This window comes from Procambarus clarkii, chromosome 61 (genome assembly GCF_040958095.1).
Source record: "Procambarus clarkii isolate CNS0578487 chromosome 61, FALCON_Pclarkii_2.0, whole genome shotgun sequence".
Taxonomy (NCBI): domain Eukaryota; kingdom Metazoa; phylum Arthropoda; class Malacostraca; order Decapoda; family Cambaridae; genus Procambarus; species Procambarus clarkii.
The window spans coordinates 3,162,107-3,182,106 of NC_091210.1; the positions used below are offsets into that span (position 1 = coordinate 3,162,107).

The 20,000-nt window shown below is 48.7% G+C and overlaps 1 long non-coding RNA gene across 1 annotated transcript in view; it reads right to left on the bottom strand.

Annotated features, from left to right (window-relative positions):
* The window catches only part of LOC138354009 (uncharacterized), a 213,042-nt gene that overhangs the window by 29,473 nt on the left and 163,569 nt on the right, over window positions 1-20,000 (bottom strand). The window lies entirely within an intron of this gene.

The window sequence follows — 20,000 nt, forward strand, 5'->3', positions numbered from 1 at the left end:
CGGCCCTCGTGCCTCTGGCGTCCATGCCTGTGCCTTTCCTCACACTGCCCTCGGTGGTGCGATCGCTGCGCAGCTGCCTCTGCTCAGGCCTTTATATACTCCGCCCCCTGTGGTGTCGGCCCCTGCACCATCGCCCTTTGTGATTGTATCACTTGCAACTCTGCCCTGTGTCCGGCCGGCTCCTGTGCTTCAGTCCCATGTGGTTCCACCGTCTGTGTCAAAGAGCTCTGTGCGGCCTCTTCCAGTGATTTACGCCCCCGTGGTGGAGGGTGTCGAGCTGGATGATCCCGACTTCATGCATGGACCGCGAGGATCACGTAGTCACGTTAACGCGTCTGCGGAATTGTGGGCTGTGGGATGCATATATGAAGAAGTACCAGCGGCGTCTATATCCGGATAAATATGAGGATGATTAACTGTGTTCCTTGTTTTGTGTTGGTTTATTTCTTTTTGTTTTGATGTGCTGTGAGCTAGGGGTTATTTTTTCCATGTGTTTCTTGCCTGGTTCTTGTTGGTCTATAGTGCTCTGGTGTGTTTTTTTGACTATTTCATTGTTACCTATGTTTATGTTACCAATTTGTGTTTTGTACGACTTTTGTTTGTTTTTCCTGTTCTAATGTTTGTCAAGGCAAGAAACACAGGAACAATGTGATTGATGATGTTTTTCTATTGTTGTATTTGTGTTTTGCCAAATAAAAAGAGGAAAAAAACAACAGGGTCGTTTACCCACCCACCCCACCTCGGTTCACTGGTAGAGGGGGACTCACTAGCAGGCATCGGCATAGGCAGCCCGTCCTCCAAAGACACAAAGTCCATTCCATGCACCCGACCACCCCCCTGCTTATGAATTTAAAACTGTTTACACATGACTGATGACGTCGGAACACTTCCAGAACTAGTGCTTCACTGACTAATTTTGTTCGAACTACAACGCTTTAAATGCTTCACCCATGTACTACAAATACAAATAATCACTAACAGAACCTAAACATCTAACCTAACCTATGCCAATATATATACACTATATGTAAAGTATTATAATAATTTATATTTGAGAAAATTCCCGTTTTAATGGACAGTATGTAAAAATTTATGAATGCATCTGTGGGGTCAACCACGATGTAATTGACTCGAGTCGAAGACGGGTTGTGATCTGAGGATGGGTTGGTAAAAGTTACTACAAATACAATGGAATGGAATGATCAGGAGAACGTGCAAAGTCATTACAACTACTTAGACTTTGAAGAGATCAGGATAATGGTTTGGGATGGGACACGAGGGGGGGGGGGGGAGGAATGCATGGTGCCCAACCACTTGGACCGTCGGGGATTGAACACTGACCTGCATGTAGCAAGACCGTCGCTCTACCATCCAGCCTAAGTGGTTGGGCACTACAAATAAAAATAATCGCCGACACCTAACCTAACCATTGCCTAAATATGCACAGTATGCTAATATAACAATATAAATTTATATTCGAGAAAATTCCTGTTTTGAATGAACAGCATGTTAAAATTGTTAAATGCGACTTTGGGGGTCGAACGCTGCATGGAATGGAATTGGTAATTGGTTCGAGGACGGGGTTGAGAGATTGCCCAATACAGCACAGGCAGAACCGAGAGAGAACCAGAGGGAAGCAATAGAGCCATATTGCGAGAGATCTTTGCGCAGCTCTAGGAAATGGATGATAAAACTACACAGCAGAAAGAATACAGAAGAAAACATGGACTTTTCCTAATGAATTTGTACAATAGGAAACGGTACAACTGGAATGCAGCTACGATCCAACGATTCGCCAAAATAGAGGGCAATGGTATCAAGACAGAATCGACGACGATGAAGCAGAGGCTGGCGCTCTGTTGGACGTCGCTACAAAGGCTACGTTATAGGATGGAACCGCAACTAAAGCTGATGCAGCGATGACTACACACAGTTGAGCCTGGCTCCAGGCTGGGCTCGGGGAGTAGAGAACTTTTAAATCCTCTTCAGGTATACAACGACGAAACCCAGAAACTGGTGAGGCAAGTGAAGTTGGACTGAAGACCTCTTGTACAAAATTGCCTTAGCAAAGTGGAAACAAGGTTTCTTTCTAAAGGCTTGACCTTTGTAGCAGGACCACTTACTCTGGACCTTTGTTGAAAGGCGGCTCTGAGCCAAAGCAAAGAGTTGGGAAAGTTCAATAATGCTTGGGAACAAGCTATTGCCACATCAATGCTCCCAAAATCAGATGCCAAGACACAGAGGTGATGAAACTACCTTTCTAGCACTTACACCTAGTTAAGAACCAAACACTGGCAAGCCTATACCTACCTGGGCAAAATGAATGTTTTTAAAGCAAACAAACAAAACCCTTGCAAACACAAGATGGAACCAAGCAGAAGTGGCGATGGGCCACCTGAAATTTAAATCTACGAAAAATATAGTAACTAGGCAAATAATGTTTTTATCGTTCCCAGTATAAAGAAGTAAACTAATGTTAGGACAAAGCATTTTGTGGGATTATGTACTACCTAGGATTCTAATAATGAGATTAGAGGTTCACAAGAGATTAGATGCCGTTTTGTTTTCTTCTACTTTAATGTTGATACATGAAATTTATACCTGTGAGCATGGCTTTTGTTTACAATAAACATGTGGACTAGACATGTTCCTCCTCCTGCCTTGAACGTAAGTGGCGACGAGGGTTAAAGCTGGGCGGATGGGAGGAGCACCAAGCACAATAGTACATCATGTGAACCAGCAGGAAGACCTATATAGAAACAAATTGTGTTCACGTTGGGTGTAGCCAAGCCGCTTCATTCCAAGTCAATTATTTTTATTTTTTTTATTTTTACTTTTACATGCAAGCATGCAAGTTAAAGACAATAAATACAATAAAACATAGCACAGCATTACATCAAGACAAGATCATAACACAAATTAGAAAACAAGCAATCATATCAAGCAAATAATGACAAGAAAACAAAACATAGTAACATATAACAAATCAGACGAAGCACCGGCCGGAAGGGCGACAAAGCACAACATGAAACATAAGAAAATCATAATATACTACTACATGTTAGGCACAAAATAACACACAGGACATAGTAACAACACAGAAACACATGAACAAAAACAAAAACACAGTAGGGCAAGCAAACAGCCAGAGGGGCATACATCACTACATAAAGCACAAACAGGAAATCAGTGGCATACTTTCCCGGAAAACAGGCCCACAGGAACTGCACATTAAACGCTTCCCAGAGCATCCACAGCCAAGGTCACAGCCAAGGGTCTCAGCCATCCACCGGGGAAGCCATAAAATCTGGAACCCTGGCAACAAACACCTGCAAACATGGGACCCAGATGGTAGTACTGACGAGGCTAGTAACCGCCACTCGTCCCCACATGCAGGAACCTCCCCACCATGAAAGTTCTCGGTCGTCAGCCAGCATCAACTCTGCAATCGCAGACCAGTGACCCGATGGCATCACAGACGTCGGCAACACGTCCCCTGGTTTCCCAACGCGCACCCTCACAGGACTGCGTGCATCTTCCGTAATGTCACTACCAGGCCACGCCCAGCACCAGGATCCACACCATCCCTGGCAGTGGAAGCCACCACCCCCACTGCGGAGTCCCCCCTGGCGGAGAATGAACCGAAGGCACGTCCGAGACACTGGCCCCAGCAGGCACACGAACCTCCGCCACTAACTAACTGCGAAGACAGCGACGTATCCGGATCTACACCGTCAACACCCAAAGATTCACAGTCACTGAAATCCCCAACATTGGCCCAGGCAGAAGACGAACGCCGGGATCGTTTGGGCTCCGGCCAGATATCGTCAGAGCCTGAAGCGGACCCAGAAACACTGGTACCACTAGCCGGACGAACCGACGCCCGACGCAGAACGGCAGCAGCCTCTACCACAGGGGAACTGGGCCAAACACAACAGGAGGCTCCGCCACCACCCCAGCACAGCACAGCCGGGACCCGAGGCAAGGACACAGGGCCAGGCGCAGCAGCCGAACACGAGGGAGAAGACAGCAACGCCTCACAGTGAGCACCAGAAAGGCCCACGGGAGCAGCGGGGACAGTGACAGGAGCAGGGAGACCATCCAATGGCACAGCAATACCCGGAGGAGGACAGCACAAACGGAGGCATGTCGGGCGACGCAGGGGGAGCCGCAGCAGCTAATGGGACTGCCACCTCCTCATCCCCGGAATCCTCCTCCAGAGGGAGAGGCGGGAAATCCTCTTCCCGGAACAAGTCGACAGGAGCAGCTGGGGCCTCAGATCACCCGGCAGCCTGACTCCCCAACAGGCCACACCGGAAACAGGTACGGAGCTGCCAAGCATAATACACCTGGACGTAGTAACCCATCAGCGGACAGAAGACGGTATATCCGACGCAGGCGCATACCCAAGGTACGAATGTTCGTCCGCCTCCCAGCATACCTCCCCGAGGAGAGCGTGTTCACCCGCACACTGACAACAGCACCATACCTCCCGAAGTAACGCCAGAGGAGGTCTTCAGGGAACTCCAGGGGCGCCCCATGAACACTGACACAAGTCAGGGCACCACTACGATCCGAAATCGCCACAGAGCCAGCATCACTCGGCAACGGCATCGTACGCCCCTCGTACCGACGGAGGAAGTCCTGATACTCCTCCCTCACGAACTTGATAGCAACCCGGTGGGCTGTAACAAGCTCAACACCGTAGATAGGCTCCACCGGGATACGAAGCATGTCACACAACCATCTCGATGTCAGATATCCAGCCTTGCTAGTGAACTGAGGCTCACTGAGTTCACATTCACAACGGGGGGAAGATGGCCTCCCATGTCAGAACCGCCACGTCAACACGCAGCCAGGCAGCAAGAAACTGAGGGCAGAGACGCTCACACACCTGGCGACCAAATTGGCAAACAACCTCAACAACCAGGGAGGGTCGGCAAGACATCCTCACTCCACGGCTGCCAGAGCCGGACTCCCACCAAGTCAAAATGGAATCTTTTGGTGCAGCCAAGATCTCGCTGAAGCTGTCGCCGAGCATGCTGGAGACAAATTTTGAGCATTATAGGATTCAAGAGGTTGTAAACAAGAAATCGGTACTCTACCTTCATTGACTACAGCAGTAGTGTATCCTGGGAAATATGGGCACGCCACACTTACCACACACGAACTCTTAAAAGTCCTGATTACTCTGCCTAAACGCCGTTATATGGTGAAACCTTCATATCATAGAAGTTTGATAGTTTTCATGAAGATAACTAAAGAGCAGCAGGAAACCTTGCGTGCGTTAGCTAACAACTGCAACTTTCGAGCACTTTGATTACTGGGTGACGGACAGTTGTTTATAACAGTTCTTTTTTTTCCACTAACCTCGTTGCAGAAAGTTTGCATTTACTATCTATGTCATCATAGAGAATGTTAAAATATTTTTAACCTCAGAAGAGCCCTCATGAGTTAGAAATCTAATACCTAAGAAATTATACAGGGCCAGGTGGCTTGTAAACATTCCGGGTATAAGCACTAGTTTAAAGGGCAGATTTAAAAAGATTGTGCACAAGTATTGTAACGAAAAAGGGCACATGAAAAAGTGTGGAGACTACTTTAAAACAAATAGTAATGCTATGCAGAGGATAGGGCCTGGGAATGCAGAACAAGAAAAAAAAAAAAAACGAAATTTTTAAGGGGTCAAGGCAGACGAGGAAGGTAAGAAGACTGAAAAAGCTGGGGGTGAGGATGGCTGACTGAAAATACTTTATCTTTCACCGAATACAATGAAGCCAAAAGGGGTGAATTAATAGGAAGGAAGTTCGCTTGGAAGTAAACGCTGGCGTTGCAATGTCAACGTTGTTAAAAGATTTAGCAGAGTCCTTGCATTTAAGTGTAAAACCGTGTTTGAAGTCAGTGCCTATGGTAATGTACGGATTAGGGTCACTTAACTTGCAACACCTGTGATTGTATGCACCAGCGTAACATCGGTGGTAGTCAATTTGCAAATCACAACAGGCGTGAGTTGTCTCAAAGATCAACTGTATCCCAGGTTGAGAGAAAAAGTTATGTATTACGACGCGAGATGTGCGACTGCAAAGGTCCACTGGTGGACTCCCCAGAAAAAAGGTTCTGAACAACCATCGTCTCCAACGAGCACACAGGTACCTGCTGTCACTGGGTCGTTAGTCCCTCAACTACTTGAGCAATATAGAGGATAAACCATGGCGTTTTCAAACCAAATTTGTATCAAGTGTTTGAAGTTCTGGGGTCTTGATACCCTGACCAACAATAATAAATAGCAATATTTAATTAAGTCGAGCAAAATAAGGAGGCATTACTCTGCAAGGGAATGGCAGAAGTAAACAGCTAAATAAATTGTTTGAACAAATCCACAAGGGCCGTGACGAGGATTCTTACCTACGTCCGAGAGCATCCCAAACGCTGCCTTAATCGGCTGAACTACGACATGGTCAAAAGATTTGAAACCATTAGTTCTACTGAACTGACTTAGATCCTGCAGCCTCTCCGAGACACAAACCAATAGGCCTTTTGACATAGCTTGAGTGCATGGGGGAATTGTGTAAAACCCTGGTTTGTGTCTGAGAGGCTGCAGGATCCAAGTAAGTTCAGTAAAACTTCTGGTTTCAATTATTTTGACCATATCGTAGCTCAGTCGATTAAGGCAGCGTCTGGGATGCTTTCGGACCTAGGTTCGAATCCTCTTCACGGCCCTTGTGGATTTATTCATTTGATGCATCACACTGTTGTTATATCTGTGTGTAAATTATAGTTTATTTACCCTCCCCCTCCTCCTCCCTCCCTTCCTCTCCCACCACCCTCCCTCTCTCCCACCCTCACCTTCCTCTCCCTCACACACTCTGGAATGGACACTTTACGATAGTGGAGCATTTGCTTAAAGCAGAGCCAACACAACATGCAACAAGCGAAAGGCGCAACAAAGGCCAAGGTACATTCCATGCACCTGCCAATACCCCCCCCCCCCTTGTTTACACACGACTCGGCTAATGACGTTCTAAGTCTTCTGAAACAAGTGCTTCGCTGACTACTTTTTTTTCGAACCACAACGCTGTAAAAACTTCACCCACGTATTACAAATACAATGGAATGGAATGATGATGAGAAAGCGCCAAGCTATGATGACTATATAGCACTTTGAAGGGGGGGGGGTCAGGATAATTTGGACGGGATGGGGGGGGGGGGAAGGAAGGAATGAATGAATTATCAAGGGAAAGTGCCAAGCCATTACGACTATATAGCACTGAGAAGGGGTCATGATAAGGATTTGGGATGGGACGGGGAAAGGAATGGTGCTCCAACCACTTGGACGGTTGGGGATTGAACGCCGATCTGCATGAAGCGAGACCGTCGCTCTACCGTCCAGCCCAAGTGGTTGGATAAGGGAGGAGTGGGGAAAGGAATGGTGCCCAGTCACTTGGACGGTCGAGGATTGAACACTGACCTGCATGAAGCGAGACCGTCCAGCCACAGTCGTTGAGCACTACAAATACAAATAATCACCAACGGCATATAAATACCTAATCTAACCAATGACTGAATATGCACAGTATGCTAATATAACTTAATTTATATTTGAGAAAAATTCCTGTTTTGAATGAACAGCATGTTAAAATTGTTTAATGTGTCTTTGGGGTTGACTACGAGATGGATTGGATTTGTCCGAAGACTGGTAACAGGAACCGGTACAACAGGATGCTGCTACGACCCAACGATTCGCCGAAATAAAGGGCAAAGGTATCAAGACAGAATCGACGATGACGGCAGAGGCTGGTGCTCGGTTAAACGTCACTACAATGGCTACGCCATAGGGTGGAACCCCAACTAAAGTGGTTGCAGCGATGAGGGCCGCCTTTTCTTCGTCATGCTGGTTCCAGGCCGGGCTCGGGGAGTAAAAACGCTCTGAAACCTTTCCAGGTATACAGCAATGAAACCAGAAAATGGTGCAGCAAGAGAAGCATGACTAAAAACCTTGTATACAGAATTGCCTTTAGCAAAAGTGGAAACAGGGTTTCTTTCTATGGGCTTTACTTTTTTAACAGGACCACTTACTCTGGATCTCTGTTGAGATCTAAAGCATAGTTAGAAAAAAAACAATAAAGCTAGGGAACAAGATATTGCCACCTCAAACCCCCGTAAAAAAACACAGACGCAAAGAGCACGGTGATAAAACGTCCTTTCTAGCACTCACACCTCTGTTAAGAACCAAACACTAGGAAGCCAATGCCTACCAGGGCAAAATTAAAATTCTTAAAGCAAACAAACAAAACCCTTGCAAACACAACATGAACCAAGTAAGTAATTATCAAAAGAAGGCACCAAACCGGGAAGGCTATGTAGCACCATCAAATGCACAGAATAATCAAAGGGCGCTAAATATCACCAAGGATGCCAATACGAGAACAAAAACGCATAAGGCGAACGATATCAAAAGTATCCGAGTCACCAAGAATTCTATTGAGGGACAAGTGACCGCGAGGGGCGATCGGAAAGCATGACACACGTTCGTCCTGAAGTCAGGACATTCAAGAAGGACATGCACGACCGTAAGAGGGACAATGCAACTAGGACAATAAGGAGCAGGGCGGCGCTCCAAGTGACCATGGGTTAAGCGAGTATGGCCAATACGCAACCTCGCCAGAGCTGTTTCCCATCGCCGGTTACGGTGGTAGGAGGACGGCCACGAGGAAACACAACATTTAAGAGTACGTAGTTGTTACCATAACAGACGACCAAGAAGCCTGCCACGGGAAAGGACGGAGGAATGGATAACCGGGTAAAAGTCGGAATATGGAATACCTTTACAGAGATGGGACAAGAGCGGACAGCTTCCTTGGTGGCAGCATCCGCACGCTCATTTAAAGACACCAATATGGCTGGGAACCCAACAAAACTCAACCGACTTAAATTTACGTGAACAAGAAACAGCCAATGCTGGATCTCGACAACTACTGGATGAACAGGATTAAAGGACCCGAGAGCCATAGGACACTACGAGAGTCAACTACAAAGGAAGACTGACAACGAGAAGCAGGAGACGAAGAACAGAGAGAATAGCATAGAGTTCGCTGTAAAGATACTAGTCTCGGAGGTAAGCGACACATATAAGTGCGATCAGGAAAAACAACAGAGTAGCCAACACCATCCGCAGACTTAGACCCATCGGTGAAGACAGAAACGGAGCGGGAGTGAGAAGAAAAGTGCTCAAGGAAAAGGCATTTTAGAACTGTAGGAGGGGTAAAAGCTTTAGTGATACGGTCAAGGAAGTACAAAACCGCGGAAGAGGGACTCTCCAGGGGGCAAAGAAGGAACAACATGAGGAGGAACATTAGAAATACGAACGGAAAGAGAATCCTGGAGGCGAGATAACCAGACAGAAAGAGGTGGTGAAGAGGAACAGGAACCGCAGGAGGGTAAAAGTTAAAGCACGACAGAGGCGAGTGGAAGGATGTTGTAAGGACCGCGCAAGATAGCGAAGACAGTAGCGATCACGGCGGTCCTGGAGAGACAGGAAGCCAGTGTCAACATACAAGCTAAGGACGGGAGTCAAACGAAAGGCACCAGAACTGAGGCGCAACCCAGTATGGTGCAAAGCATCACGACGGCGAAGAGTAGAAGGAGAAGCAGACTAGTAAGCAGGGCAACCATAATCGAGCTTAGTCAGGACGAGAGAGGAATGTAAAGCAAGGTGAGTGCGTATCTGCCCCCCAAGAAGTATGGGACAAGACCGAAGGAGGGTAAGGGCCTTAGAGCACTCAACACGAGGTAAGAGATATGGGGAGACCAAGACAAACGAGTGTCAAGGAATAACCAAAAGCTTCGCGGAATCTTTGTATTCAAGGGGATGACCATAAAGTGACAAAGAGGGACGGAGAACGACCCGTTTCCGCGTAAAAGTCATGGCACAAGTCTTAAAGTAGAGAACTTGAAGCCATGATCGGTGGCCCAAGACGACACGGCATCAATTGCAAGTTGAAGCCGGCGCTGAAGGAGAGGCGAATCATCACCCTGACAGCAAAGGGTAAGATCATCGACATAGAGAGCGGAGAAGACACCAGAAGGAAGAGAGGAAAGAAGACCATTGAGGGCAACCAGAAAAAGAGTAGTGCTCAGAACACCCTGGGGCACACCTTCGTATTGCTGAAAAGAGGCAGAGAGAGCGGTACCAAGGCGCACCCGAAAGGAACGACGAGAGAGGAAGCTGCGGAGAAAGAGAGGGAGATGACCACGAAGGCCAAAAGAATGAAGTTGAGATAGAATATGATATCGCCAAGTGGTGTCGTAAGCCTTTTCAGGTCAAAAAGGACGGCAACAACGGAGGTCTTCGCAGCAAAAGCAGTACGAATATAGACCTCCAAGTTCACCAGGATCTGTCTGCTGCGGCACTTGCGGAAACCAAATTGAGAAGGGGAGAGGAGGTGATGGTGTTCCAGGAACCACATCAGACGAACGTTAACCATACGTTCAAAGAGTTTGCAGACAACTTGTGAGAGCAATAGGGCGAAAGTCCTTAGGGGAAGTACCCAGAGACCCCGGTTTGCGAACAGGGGGACAACGGCATCGAGCCAGTCCTCAGGGACTGACGACGACTCCCAGATCCGATTATACAGACTCGGTAAATACTGAGACGTGCACGGAGGGAGATGGCGAAGCATCTCATAATGAATACCATCGGAGCCCGCCGCCGTAGAACCGCAGAGGCCAAGGCAGAACGAAGTTCAGAGAGAGAGAGAAGGGATCATTATAGGGAAGCTGAAGACGAGTGCAGAAATCTAAAGGACGAGACTCAAGGACAGGTTTACGAAGAAGGAAAGATTGGGAAGATGAAGACCAGAGCTAACAGAAAAGTGGGAACCCAGTACGGAAGCGACCTGCAACGGGTCCGCCACAAGAGTATCATGGAGGTGAAGGACCGGTGAAACATCGGGAACGAACTTACCCGCTATCGTACGGATACGCTTCCAGATCTGGGCCAGAGGAGTTTCGGACGTAATTGTTGAGACATAAGATGCCCAACATTCACGTTTAGCCGTACGGATGGCCCTATGGGCCACCGCACTCGCTTTCCGAAAGAAAAGAAAAGAATCGGGTCTGCCTACGGCGGTGCCTCTTCCAGGCTGCACGCTTACAGCGGACAGCCCGAGCACAGCCGCATTCCACCAGGGAACGCACTTCCGTGGACCCCGAGAGGAAGAGCGAGGGATAGAGCGGAGGGCAGCGTTGAAGACAGTGTCATGAAAAAGGAGGAGAGCGCGAGAGAGAGGCAGAAGGGAGAGGTCAGAGAGAGCAGCACTGAGGGTAAATAGGGACCAGTCCGCCTTAGCAAACTGCCACCTAGGGAAAGAGAGGGAAGGGCGAAAAGAGAAAAAGGAAACAAGGATGGGAAATGATCACTTCCATGGAGGTCATCAAGAACCTGCCACGTGAAATCTAAGTAAAGAGAAGAAGAGCAGAGAGAAAGATCAAGACAAGAAAGGGTGCGAGTCCGAGAGTCCAAATGAGTGGGCTCACCAGAATTCAGAAGAGACAGGGAAGAAGAGAGGAGAAACGGCTCTAGAAGGCGACCCCGGGTATTCGTCAGAACGTCACCCCAAAGAGAATGACGACAATTGAAGTCACCCAGCAGGAGCACAGGCTCCGGCAAGGAGTCTAGGGTGTTTCAAATCAGGAAGAGAAAGCGGGACACTCGGGGAGATAAATGGAACAAACTGTGTACCATTTCCCCACAAAGATACGAGCAGCAGAACAATGGAGAGGCGAAGGAAAAAGTAAAGGAACAAAGGGAACATCAGCACGAATCAAGAGAGCAGAATTAGAAGCCCCAGCAACGGCTGGGGTGGGGGGGGGGAGAGAAAGAATAGCCACGAAAACGACCAGGACGAGCACCAAGCATCGGCTCCTGGAGACAGACACAAGGGGCAAAAACCGCGAAATCAGAAGTTGGAGTTCGAGGAAATTGCGTAATAACCTCGAACGTTCCATTGAAGAAGGACAACGACGAGAAGAGAAAGGACAAAAACAGAGAACAAGGAAGAAACAAAGGCGAAAGAGCAACAGAGCACGTTAAAGAATATCAGGGTCGGGATCAGGGTCAGCAAAGTAGGGTTAGGGGGCATGGGTAAACTGAGCAAAGACGGAGGGAAGGAAACGGGAGAACAGATCAGAGGTGGGCGGGCGGGGTCCGGAGGAGGAGGAGGAAGGAGGAGGAGGAGACAACGGATAGGAGCAGTCAAGGACAGCAGCAGGAAGAGGGGGGTAGAAAGAGGGGAGCGCACCTCAGCAAGGACAGCAACCGAGAGGGAAGCGGGGGCTAAAGAAACCTCCATAGCAGGAACAGGGGGCGCAACACCGAAATGGGAGGGGAAGGAGCGAGAGAGCAGAAGTAGGGGCCGAGGAAGAAAGCGAAACCTTCTTACCCGCCGGGGAGGAGGAAGGAGAGGAGCCAGGCTTACGCTTCTGACTTAAAGAGACAGTGTCCCAGCAACCACGTACTGGGCAACGGATTCTAGCGTCTCAACAGGAGAAGCTGAACGAGAGCACACATGACGGCCGTTTGGAGAGCGATGGACATTAGCCCGCACCGACAGGCGGCGGGGAGAGTCAAGAGACGGAGGGGAAGGATGGGAAGGAGGAACGGAGGGAGACGAGAGAAGAAGACACAGGAGACACGACAGACCGGGTAGAAAGAAGGGGAACCCCAGACAGAGGACCAGGAGGTGGATCCTTCGGGAGAGAACCCAAAGGAACAGAGGAGGGGGCAGTGGGCGTATCAGGGTCCAAGGCCCGGAAACGGTTGAGAGTCTGAGGAAGGTGAGAAGGACGAGGAGAGGAAGAGCGCAACACGCGAGCATAAGCGATATTAGCATAAGGCGGGAGCCGGCGAACCTGGCGTTTCGCCTCAGGAAAAGATAAACGCTCCCGGTGCTTCAAGTTGAGGACGGCTGCCTCAAGCTTGTAATGGACACACGCACGGGAGAAGGTAGGATGGGCCTCACCGCAGTTGAGGCAACGAGCCTGGGGAGAAGTGCACTCCGACTTAGAGTGACCTTCGCCACCACACAAAGGACAGAGACAGTCCCGGAGCAGCGGAGGGCACCATGCCCAAACCTCCAGCATTTGATACAGAGCCGAGGAGAAGGAATGTACTCCTGGACACAACACCTGGCACCAGCAAGAATGACAGAGGGTGGAAGGGTCCTACCATCAAAGGTAATCTTCACAACCCGGAGGGGTTGACGGCGACTACTACGAGGGGGACGAGTAAACGTCCACCTGGAGAATAGAATGGCCCTGGGCAGCAAGGATATGTCGAATATCGTCGTGGCAGTCGCGCAGGTCCCGAACACCGGTCGCAACATGGGGCGGGAGCAGAATAGTGCCAACACTGGCATTCAACTGAGCGTTCTTCGAGACCCGAACAGGGTCTCGCCAAGGCAGGATAAGGCAGCCAAGTGGGAAGCAGCATCCTGAGAAGGAGCAGCAACGACACGTGTACCGAGACGAGTGGGGTTGAAAGTAATGGAGGCATCCACGGAATCAACGAGATGTCGATGGAGGGAGAAATCGTCAGGAGGCGCAGAAGCAAGAGGGAGGAGATCAAAATATTTGGCCCACGAAGCGGGACCAAACAAGGCTTGATAGGTAGCAGAACTGGAAGGAATCGAGCGAGGGCGGCCGTGACGAGGACGGCGGTGAGAACCCCCAGAGAGAGGGGTTAAAAGGCGCAGTAGTTACAACTAAGATGGAGCCGCGCCAGGGGACGAGGTAGTCACCACTGGGGCTTGGGGCTCGACCCAACCACAGAGGAGGGAGGGGAGCCAGGGGAAGGAGTCAGAGAGGCCAAAGGAGGAGCAAGGTCGGGGCCCAATGCAGCGGAGGCTACAGAGCCCGGTCTTCCAACACGGACCGACTCGGGGGATTTACCTGAGAAGGTAAAGCAGAAACAGCCGAAACAGGGGTCATCATCATTACGAAAAGGAATATTCATTCACGAATGTGCCCCCACACCCACCATGGAGCCACATTAGAGGCAGACACCCAACAAGAAGCTATCGCCGATCTTGCCGGGGCCTCCTAGGGGTGCGTCGTGAGTATACGCCCCACAAACGCCACCTTAAGAAACCGACAGTCCGTCGAGATCGGGTTCAGTGACGAAAGGGGGATTGACAATAAAAGGTTCCCCTCGCTCTCGACGTCGGGTACTACAGTTCTACGGGTGCAAGAGTATCTCCTCAAGCACCCGGGCATCAAAATAGAAGTAGTCCAAGGGAGAACAGAACAAGCAAAAGGTGGCAGGAAACGGCAAGCAGATAGGAGAAGAGGGGGGAGAAAAACGAAACAGAAGGAAAAGGAAAAGGTGCCCAGCAGAATTGGAGAGGACGGCAGCAGGAGCACAAGGCTAGAAAAGGACAGAGGACTGTCCCAAGGAGCATCACACTCCAGCAGCCGCCCACTAAGCCCCCCTCACGGCAACAACGAGCCGAGCGGGAGGGGGGGGCAACATGAACCAAACTAAGGTGGCTATGGCCCACCTGAAATTGAAATATACGAATAATATAGTAATTAAGAAAGCCAATAAGGTTGAATCATTTGCAGTATTAAGCTTAAACTAATGTTAGGACAAGCATTTTGTAGGATTAAATACTACCTAGGCTTCTAATATCTAGATTAAGGTTCACAAGAGTACATATGCTCTTGTCGTATTCTACTTTAAAGCTCATACATGAAATTTACATCATGGCTTTTGTTTACAATAAACATGAGGACTAGAAGTTTGTTTCTCCTTCTGCCTAAACTAAGTGGCAACAAAGCTAGGATCTAGGTCTGATCTCGCTGAGCTATGGCCGAGCATGCTGGAGACAAATTTTGAGCATCATAGTATTCGAGAGCTTGCAAACAAGAAATCGGTACCTCTTATATTCACTGACTACAGCAGTAGTGTGTCCTAAGAAACGTGCGCACGCCTCACACTTACCACAGACGAACTATAAAGAACTGATTACTCTGCTTAAACGTCGTTATATGCGAAACCTTATTATAATAAGAGAGTGATAGGTTTCAATAAGAACTAAAGAGCAGAAGGAAACCTTGCATGCATTGGCTAACCACTGCAACTTTCGAGCATTCTGATTCGCGGGTAAAGGACCAGTTGTCCATGACTAAAAAAATATTTTTTTCACTATCCTCATTGCGGAAAGTTTGCATTTAGTACCTCTCATCATGGATAGTGTTAGAACAGTTTTTACCTGAAAAAGAGCCTTCACGAGTTAGAAATCCAATACCCAGGAAATTATACAGGGCCAGGCGGCTTGTAAACATTGTGGATATATAAGCACTGTAGTTTAAACTGCAGATTTAAAAAAATTGTGAGCAACTATTGTATCGAGAAAGGTCACAAGGAAAGTGAGACTACTTTAAAGCAAACAGCACTGCTATGGAGACTATAACGGCCTTGGAATACAGATTTTTTTTAAGTGGTCGCTTCAACCTGTCCTCTTAAAAATAACGTCGCTTTTGGCCGTTTGCTCTTATGGCCGAATATGGACGTAATTTGAAAATGAAAAAAATTAAAATAAATTTGGGATTTTTTTTTTCAACAACAGTAAGTTAAGTGTCCTCTGATAGGTTAGTGGGCAGGAAATTCTCATAAAGGTTCAAAATGTTATGAAAAACGTTAATTGAAAGTCTCCTATTCTAACCTTACAGAGTCGGCCGGACCTCAAACAGAAAACGGAACAGTACGTCACTTTTGTGAGATCTGGTCAACCAGATCAGGTTGGGCTACACACTTAGCCCAACCTGCTCAACATAATACTACACTTTAATATTAGTTTTATACTAATGCTTTCGAGCCCTTGGGAGTCGTAATTTATCTATTAGATTTGTGTTGGGAACAATAGTCTCAATAGGTATGGGGGGTATTTCGAAATGTTAACTTCATCAGTGTCATGCTAATTTGGCTGCAATGTCATGAGTTGTATGTTATATTTTGAGATTTTAAAACTTTATTCTGTGCAACGAGCAATTTATATAATTTTTTGGGAGGAACTTTCTGTCGATGTATACAAGTTTTAAAGTGCTTGAAGATCAGACTTTGGATCTCAATTATTCGTCCAGTGATGTTCAATATACTGGCAGCTAGTTGTAGTTCAGCCAGTCTAACCTGATGCTGATCATCAATCAAATAAAGGTCAAGATACCAAATGGGTGAGCGGGGAAGTGGAGATAGGGGAAGAATTAGTGGGAGTGAGTGGAAGGGATTTTAGAATGAGGTAAAGTGCCAGGGCTAGTCCCAGCTGCATGGCATAAAACGTTACAGACTAAGCACTGGAGGCAAGAAATCGTATTTTTTTGTGACGGCATTTCGTCTTTTTTCGGCGCACCCATGGAGATAGCAGCCCTCAGCTGGGTGTGCCCTGGAGACTCGCACCAGTTGTGGTCTTGGATTTGCTAATCAGTATCGTGCCCCACCCAGAGTCACCAGTAAACGGGAGTTAACAGGTCCCCCCCCCCCAAAGATGGGGGAGGAGTTAAGGAGGCTATGCAGTTTGGAGCTAGATGATTGAGTAGTGGTATAGGAGGAAAAGGAGTCACGTAAATGGCGGAGCAGGAGTTGGGGTCATCAATCTGGTTAAAGAGGTCTGGGTCTACTAAGGGTGTTTCTGAGGAAGGTGTAGTGTCATGATAGGTGAGGATTCTTGTGATCTGTTTCTTCCCCATAGTGTCCCAGATTATGTTCAGAGGGATTTTTGCCTCTCGTGCAGGACTTCACTAGTGGTGAAGTCCTGCCAGTGGGTATCAAACACCCATTTCAGGGTACGCTGTAGTTTGTTCCTGTTCCTTGGGGCTGCAAGTAAGAGTGAGGCCGGTACGTGTTAAGAGTGGGAGAATGAGTTTTATTTAGATAGAGCTTGGTGGATTGGGAGGCGTGTCCGAGAGGGAAGAGCTTTGATCTTGATGCTGACAGTCTGGGTGAAAATATTTATACAAAGCATAGTCTGCTGCACTCCATCTGTTGACGACTGGACGAAGACAACGCTTGTGAGATCTTAAATTGTTGACAGTTTATTCTTTATCGTGTGACAGCTTTAACAAGATCAAAATATGAATTGCCGTCGAGGTGCTGAGTGTATGATACTTGAAGTACAGGTTGATTGCTCAAAAGGTAGTTCAGTTTAATATGTAGGCATTTTCACTCAACCATTTATCATACGGGTGATTTATTATTTTTTTTATTTTTATGTTTACATGCAAGCATGCAAAGGAAAGACAATAAATACAATAAAGCAACAAGTGAAATATAACAGAACAAGAAACCGCCGGCCAGAAGGACCGACAGCCCAGAACAACAATTAACAAAACATGAGAAGGGAATAAGGTAAACATGAGAAACACATGGACAGAAAACAATTACAAACATGTAAGCAAAGCAAACAAAACAATAAAACATTATACCAGTAAAGAACAAAAACAATCACCGGCCTGAAGGACCGACAAAGTACATCAGTATGAACAACACGAAATACAACAAGAAAGCACAGCATACAACAAATAATCACAACACTCAAAGCATGAATAGAACACACAGGGCAAAGTAACAACACAAAAGCAAATTCAGGAATAAAAACACTCGCCAAAACACCGGCCTCGCAACAAATAAGGGAGAGGCATGGACACAATACATTAGGGCAAACAAAACGCCATAGGGGCACACAACACTACATTTCGCAAAAAAACAAAATCAGCCGACATATTTGCAAAGGAACATGACCCAGGGGAACCGCACATTGAACGCCTCCCAACACAGCCAACTCCAAGGATCAGGACCACCCACCGGGGACGCCATTTCATCCAGAATCCTGGCAACAAACACCCGCAAACAGGGGACCCAGATGGTATCACTCCGGAGGCGACTAACCGCCACTATCCCACACGCATGGAACCTGCCGACCATGAAAGTCCTCCAGCCTTTCAGCCAGCATGAACTCTGCAATCACTGCCCAGTGACCCGGCGCCATCACCGACGTCAGCAACACATCCTCCCGGTCCCCAACGCGCATCCTCACAGGAGGGGGCCGGACATAGGGCACCACCACAGGGGCACCAGCGGCCACAGGCGCACCACCAGACGACTGCAGGGAACCAGGCCGCGCATATCCTTTCTCAAAGTCACTACCAGGCCACGCCCAGCACCAGCATCCACACTATCCCCGGCAGTGGAAGGCACCACACCCCACTGCGGAGAGTCCCCTGGCGGTGAAGGAATAGAAGGTACTCCCGAGACACGGGCACCAGCACCAGCAGGCACACGGACCTCCTCCACCACCAACCGCGGAGACAATGACGCATCCGGATCCACACCGTCAACACCTGAAGACCCACAGTCACTAAAGTCCCCAACATCGGCCCAGGCAGAAGACAAAAGCCGGGAACGTTTGGCCTCTGGCCGGATATCGTCAGAGCCGGAAGCTGACCCAGAAACACAGGCACCACCAGCCCGACGCAGAACTGCAGCAGCCTCTCCCACAAGGGGAACCGGGCCCCACACAGCAGGATGCTCCGCAGCCACCCCAACACCCAGCACATCTGGGACCTGAGGTGAGGACACAGGGCCAGGCGCAACAGCCTTAGACGATGGAGAAGACGGCGACGCCCCACAGGGAGCACCAGGAAGGCCCATGGGAGCATCAAGTACATCGACTGGAGCGAGTAGATCATCCGACGACACTGCAAGATCCGGAGGAGGGTCAGCAACAACCGGAGGAACGTCGGGAGACGCAGAAGGAGCCGCATCAGCTAACTGCTCACCCTTTCATCCTCAGATGCCTCCTCTAGAGGGAGCGGCGGGAAATCCTCTTCATGGAATAAATTCACTGGAGCAGCCGGATCAGCAGTGCACCCGGCAGCCTGATGCCCCAACATGCCACACAGGAAACAAGTACGGGGATGCCGGGCATAAAACACCCGCACGTAGTACCCTAAAAGTCGGACAGAGGATGGAATGTCCGACCTCAGTCGCATCCCAAGGGTATGAATGTTGGTCTTCACACCCGAATATTTCCCAGAAGACAGCAAGTGCATCCACACACTGACGACGGGGCCATACCTTTGGAAGAAGCGCCGGAGGAGGGTCTCGGGAATCTCCATGGGGGCACCATGGACACTCACATACGTCACTGCACCGCTGTGGTCTGAAATGGCCACAGACCCATTGCCGTTCTGCAGCTGCAAAGTACGCCCCTCGTACCGTCAGAGAAAGTCACGGTACACTGCCTCCCACAAACTTTATGATCACACGGCGAGCAGTGACCAGCTCAACACCGTAGACGTCCATGACCGGGACCTTGAGCATGTCACTCATGACCAAGTCCACAAGAGGGTATCCCGCACGGCCAGTAAACTCCAAACCTATGGAGTTGACCCTCAACAGGGGGAAGATGGCCGCCCATCGCAAAAGTGCCACGTCCACACCACCAGGAACAGTAGGGAGGGTAGAGACACCCACACCCCCTGCCAACAAAAACGGCAAACACCCCAAATTACCGGAGCGGCCAGGCGTCGCGTCCTCACCGCACGGCAGCTCAGGTGAGACTCCACATACGGGTGAATTGGTATGTTAGCATCTGTTACTAGTGCCTTTAGGGACAAAATGTCTAAGCAATGCTAAACACACTGACCATAATGTAAATGGTCGCAATGACTTGTATGGGTCTCTAGTAGGCAACAGATCATAGATCATCGAAGTTTACGACCAGCAGCTGTCGGGAGAGGACGTGCTTGTCGGTCGCTCCTCACGTCCAGCAGCACGTAGACCTGCCGCCGCCGATTCGAGTCCCGTGTGGTTGTCTGCAGTTGGTGTCACAAATCTTCATTCACCAGACAGAGGAAAAAGAAAGTTCAACAACAAAGAAGAGAACTTTAAATAACCGTCCAACAACTGGCAGGAGAGGCACCGCACAAACTACCATCACTGAGCC